The sequence below is a fragment of the Hyperolius riggenbachi genome, chromosome 5 (assembly GCF_040937935.1).
Source record: "Hyperolius riggenbachi isolate aHypRig1 chromosome 5, aHypRig1.pri, whole genome shotgun sequence".
In the NCBI taxonomy this organism is placed as follows: Eukaryota; Metazoa; Chordata; class Amphibia; order Anura; family Hyperoliidae; genus Hyperolius; species Hyperolius riggenbachi.
Genome location: NC_090650.1, coordinates 186,661,560 through 186,668,378, shown reverse-complemented (window position 1 = coordinate 186,668,378; position 6,819 = coordinate 186,661,560).

Here is a 6,819-nt window from a genome sequence, read left to right as displayed (position 1 = left end):
ATCTGACCCTCTTAGACTTTTATCTTTGGGGTCATCTGAAGGCAATTCTCTATGCTGTGAAGATACGAGATGTGCAGCACCTGAAACTACGGATGCTGGAAGCCTGTGCTAGCATTTCTCCTGCGGTGTTGCTATCAGTGTGTGAAGAGTGGGAGAAGAGGGTTGCATTGACAACCCAACACAATGGGCAGCACATTGGACACATTTTATAAGTGGTCAGAAACTTGTAAACAACTCATGAAAGAATAAAGTTATGTTAAAACCAAGCACACCATTGTTTTTCTTGTGAAAATCCCAATAAGTTTGATGTGTCACATGACCCTCTTCCTATTGAAAAAACAAAAGTTGGATTAAAAATGGCCAACTTTACAATGGCCACCATGGTCAACACCCATCTTGAAAAGTTTCCCCCCTCACATATATTAATATGCCACAAATAGGAAGATAATATTACCAACCATTCCCATTTTATTAAGGTGTATCCATAGAAATGGCCCACCCTGTATAATGATGTAACAATTACCATCTATAAAGTAGATTTTATTAATAACCATACCATAAATGTCAAATTAATATTGTTATTATTACTCTCTATAATAGAAGAGTGGCTAATATTCAAATTATATATGTCTATTTTAAAACCAATTATCTTTATTTCTAATGCCTTCTTTAACCAGAGAGGGGTTTGTGCACCTGGGTATCTCTGAATGGAATATACAATAATCAAGATGACTACTTGGTAGTGTAGTGGTTGATGATTGGTATCAAGGTCATACTCAAGAAGATTGGCAAATCTCATGAGACAGTGAAAAATGCATTGCCCGGATCTTGAGATTTGACCTAGGGAGTCTGTCTTGCAGGTATTCAGACATCACTTCTTGTTATTCTCCGGACTCCTTACTCTTTGTCCAGAAGTCATGTGAAAGCCCACTCTCTCTGAAGGTGGGGTGCTGTACCCCAAATCAATTTTGCAGTGCATTGAAATTGATTATAAGATGAAGTTTTGTTTTAAGTCCTACTTACTGTTTCATAGACTTGTCTGGTCAGTGGTCAGTAACGGTCACATTTCTAGAGAAAAATAGTTTGAGCGATCAGATAATTCCAAACGCATGTGATTAGACTGGTTGTAAATAATCTCCGTTGATGGGCACAACTGATTACGAACAATTATAAAAAACAGTTGTCCGACTGATTTTTCGTCAAACAAAAATTTGGATTTTTCTTGTTGGTTGTGATAGATAGGAAGCAAAGATTGGTTCGTTGATGGTGTAGTGAGCGATGTATTAGGATATTTCACTTCCGATAAGAATTATCTGAACGCTAAAACAATCTTTCACTAGAAATTGTATCGTTGGTGGCCACCTTTATCCCTATAGGAAGGGATATTAGCTCAGACTATTTGATCCTTTGTCAGGTTCCATGCACTCAGTTGCAGTATGCCATCAGCGTGTCTAACTGTATCCTAGTTTGTGTCACATATGAATGTAGTTATTCTTTGTGTGCAATAAATTGTATGCACTTACTCAACCATGTAGTGAAAACTAGAGATGTCGCGAACCTCCGATTTTCACGGAAGGTTCGGTTTGTGTGAACTTTCGCGAACCGCAATAGACTTGTAACGATTGTGGAATATCTCCGTGGCCAGCGCACAAGATGTGCGCTGACACTGCGGAAGTCCTCCACAGGCGTGTCAAAATAATAGAACCCAGCTTTTGGTGCAAGCACCAGATGGAGCTGTGGAGTGCAGAGGAATAAACCCTCTGCGCCGCCACAAATGCCAGATGGAAATTGTATGAAAGAAGTAACACAAGGCAAGATAGCCCCTAAAGAGAGAGAGCACAGAGACAGAATCAATGAGTGTCCACCAAACTAGTCGCCACCCAGCGACGGTGAACACACAACGGCGGAAACAAAGTGGGAACGCAATCGGAAGAATGGCGATTGCCAAATAGTGATACCAAACTGAGCAGGACAGAGCACGAGAGTAGCAAAGGCACAGCAAACAACAATCAGAGGATAAAGAAAATAACAAATGCCAGCTAAACGCGAACACCGCACTCATTCGCAACAGCGAACGCGTTTACAGCGTGGTCTCCGCACGAAAAGCGCAACAGAGACAAGCACGCCACCCTAACTAGCCACAAGTAACACAAATGAGCACAAACAGACAAGACAGACAAATGAGGTAGCCAGTAGCAACCGCTGCTCCAGCTTACACTCCAGGAACTCAGATCAGAAGGATCCACAGCCGCAACCGCTAGAGGCTAGTGAGATCCAAACAAGACAGACAGATGAGGTAGCCAGTAGCAACCGCTGCTCCAGCTTACACTCCAGGAACTCAGATCAGAAGGATCCACAGACGCTACCGCTAGAGGCTAGTGCGATCCAAACAAGACAGAGCGATTCGCTATCAACCGCCGCTGGCGACAGCGCAATCACGACAGACAAGACAGGACAGAATAGGCAGTACAAATTATACACAAACTGACTGCACTAATTAGGAATGCAAGGAGCACTCCCCAAGAATTAACTATACTAAGATAGCAGTGGCTGACACTCCAGGTGAGTCCAGCAGGAACAAACCTCTATGAGCAGCAAAGGATTCTGGGATCACATGGTATTTATACTGCAAGCCTTCAAAGGATGCAGCCAGGCCGTTTGCATGACAAGTGTATGCAAATTGCTCAGCAGCAGAACAGGTCTGAAACTTGCAAAGCACAGGCAGGTCTCTTTTCCAGAGACCTGCAGCCCTCAGACTTAAGGAATGGACAAACAGCCGTCTGCCCGTGCAGACAGCTGAGCAGATCGTTACAGTACCCCCCCTCTAGGGACGGATTCCAGACGTCCATCAAAACTGACGTTTCCAAAAAAATCTAACTGAAGACTCATGAAGGTCAGGTCAGCCCGACTAAGCCCAAGTCCAGAGTCAATCCTCCCGAAACCGACCTCGGCGGAAACAGAAACCACCGAAACATGCCCATCAGTACTACAAGTCTCAGCGTAACACCCATCAGAACTGTGAATGCCAGAGAACAAGTCATCAACACCCTCCACGCAATACCCACCACCTTCCGGGGAGCGTCCAAAAATACCAAACCTGCCACAATACCTATTCGAAGTGTCCCTTTCAACAGAGAAGCCACTGTTGATCCCATCCAGGTCACCCAAAAAATTTTCTCCCAGAATCTCCCAGAACACTTTGAAGCTCTGCGGAGATCTCAAGAGGCCAGAACGCTCACCAGGCTCACATGGAGAACTACCAAGAACCCCTATGGAACCTATGATTATTCCGGATTCAGGATTACCAGGACAACCATCAAGATCAGGGCTGTCAGGGACCACGTCTGGGCATGCAGGCAGGCAGGCAACATCAGAACATGTCTCCACCGGGGAAGCATCTGAGCATGCTGGTAACCGAGGCACACTTGGGCTTTCTGGGTCACAGAGCACATCGGGGTACACTAGCACAGGAGAAACCTCAGGACATGCCGGGGAACTGCCAACCTCAGAGTCCGATACGACAAGACCAAAACCAGGACCGGGCAGAAAATCATCACGAGTAGTGGTCACAGGTACTGGTCTTCCAAAAGAAGACTCAGACTCAGACTCAGAAGCGTCCGTGACTATAATTGTATCTAACCAAAACTCATCATTGACCACGCATGACTGAGGGCCCGTTTCCACTATCACGAATTTGCATGCGTTGCCCGCATGCGAATTCGCATAGCCAGTACAAGTAGATGGGACTGTTTCCACTTGTCCGTTTTCCTGAAAGTTTTTCTGTGCAGAAAAAATCTGCACGCTAGGGCCCTCAGAATTCACCTGCGAGTGGAATGCAGGCGAATCGCACGCAATGTATTTAATAGGGAAATCGCATGCGTTTTCCCCATGCGTTTTTTGCCGCGAATTCGCATGCGATTTCGCATAGGTACCCATGTTAATTCACACAGGCAGTGACATGATTAAAATCGCATCACCCTAACCTATGCGAAATCGCATGCGAAATCGCGGCAAAAAACGCATGCGGAATCGCACCCGCATGCGATTTGCCTGCGGTGATTCGCCGGCGATTCCGCAACGCTATAGTGGAAACGGGCCCTGAAGCTCCACAAGAGCTGCAAAAGTGGTCAGTATAGCAGCGATGCCTACTGAAGTGGGCAATACCTCAGACGGCCCTGTGGGGCAGGAGGCACCTCCTAAAAGTTCTGCACCCTTTGGGAGGAACTCGGAGACCTCCAGAACATCAGACAGAAGCTCAGCAGCATCGTTTCCCAAGTTTTCTGACAAAGAAATCAAGGATTCTGAACTATCCATGTTACAGGGCAAAACATCAAATACTTTTTGCGGATAGAGCAAATGTCCCAGGGATGGTTCTACAATCCGCTGAGACTGAGTTTCATCTTCATGAACAGGATGCACAGGAATATCTACTGTGACACACACTGACTCACTAACTCTAATCTCGCTGCACGTAGAATTCTGCATAGCAGTTAAACTAGACTGCAATTCCAAAATATCAGAAAAAAAGGTGAGAATAGTAGCGATACCTAGACGAGCCTCTAGGGTCACTGCAGAAGATTTTATGCAAGGCAATATTGACTCATCCAGAGTACAGGGTGGATAGTCACTACTATCTTCAAAGCAAGAAAGGGACTCACAAATGTCAGTGCAAATGGGCCTCATGTTTTTATTCATGGTACAGGGCAGGCTCAGAGAAACCTTCTCTGGACACAGCAAAGATGCTTCAGTATCAGATTCGCAAAACCAAAGCACTGTCTCACTCTTAGACTCGGCTAACGATGTCGAATCCGAGGAGTCAGAACGCACAATTTGCGAATCCAGGATCGCAATCGATTGCGAAACTGGACAATTCGAAGACAGGGATTCTGAGGTCTCCAGGCTGGATTGCTGGATCTCAGAAACGCCAGCTGACAAGGTGCTTTTATAAACATCAACTGAGTGAAGTACACGTTGTTCATTCAGAATTATTTTCCACATACAAATCAGCGGACTCACAAAGTCATATTCACACACCTTTTCTCTTATTAAGGCGGAAGCAGAAGTTATGCATGCTCTCAAGACAGACTCACTTCTGGCAATGTAGTACTCACAAAACGACTTTGAATCGTTCTCCAATTCATACACCAGCACTTCGAGCTGCTTTTTCTGGAACGGGGGCTCCCATTCACACCCGACTAGGTCTGAACATTCAATTCATATTGAACAATATTTGTAGAAGAAGTGACAACACCATGAGAAACTTTATTCATCATATTAACCTTACTTTTGAAACTGCATAGTTTGGGAATTTTCCCCATAGCAAGATCATAAATGGAAGATCTTAAAGTAGTAATGGGAGAAGAAGATCTGTTTTTACATGACAAGGGATCCCACATATCATTGACAAAACTGACACATTCATGTTGATCACCATCTGCAGGAACATCCTAGAAACAGGCTTTACATCGCATAGATTCAAACTTCACACACTCAGGAGAGAATCTTTCACGATTCACACAGGAATCAACCACAGTGGTACACCCATTCATTTCAGGTCGCACAATATCTAGACTCACATGCTTTACCCCAGAAAGGCAGGAACAATCATCCGATAACGATGTCTCTTTATTGAAGTCAATTGAATGGTGTGTGTGCAATTCATCCAAAATCGTCTGCCACACACAAATCACCGGATCCACAAAACATTCATCACACTCATCAGAGTCAATCAAAGCGTACACCAAATCAAGACAAGCATAAAGAATCTCTTTGCTTTTTGCGATGTAAAAATCGCAAAAAGCCTTCCAATCAAATTCAAATTCTTCCATCAAGGCCCCAATTTCCCATGAGGCAAATGGAGGTTCAAACAAGCCTGTATCAAGGTAAGATTCATATGGGTAGGGATCAAAAACATGCATAGATTTTCTTACTCCTTTAACATAGAAAATAATTCTGCCTATTATAGGATCCACATATGCTTTTGCTTGGGGCAACAAAACCTGAGACTGAGAAGCCTCTATGGGTTCATCACATTCAAGTGTGTTCCACATTTCAGACTTTATGGAAATAATTTCTTTATTTGTAGTTGCTATGGGCAACGGATTTTCCAGCTGGGAAACTTTTCTAGGCACAGACTGAACAACAACAGTGTCAATATCCATAGGAAGTTTTTTATTCAGATGCTTGCGTTTTTTAGATGTTTTCTTTTTAGCAACCTTGGTTGACTGCTGTTTAAATGCAAGAGAGATATCAAAGCATTCCTCTTGCACCTGCTTAGAACCTGAAGTGGCAACAGAAACATTGAACTGATTATCACACGGTATAGTTTTGCATGGAAGGGACAAAACAGCTGACTCATTAGCAACTACACATTCATACAGGGCAGGTGGCAAGCAAGGCAGCTCAAACCAGTGGGAGAAAATCAATGTAAGAAACTGATACAGATTATTATTCCAAGAATTGTCTTGCAAAATCTCATGAGCCCACACAAACAGATTTCCTTGTAACAGCACATAAGCTAATTGGAGAGCAGACATGGACGGATCAGTAGTTTGAAAAGTAGGATTCAGACAAAATCTTACACATTCGGGGAGGAAGTCCTCTTTCGTCTCTGAATTTAATCTTTTAAAACTCTTAAAGACATAGGAACCATACTCAGCAAAATCGTACAAATCGGAAATTCCCTCTACACTGGGAATTTCGGTTGGGCTGCTCATAATGTAAGGATTGTGGGATATCTCCGTGGCCAGCGCACAAGATGTGCGGAAGTCCTCCACAAGCGTGTTAAAATAATAGAACCCAGCTTTTGGTGCAAGCACC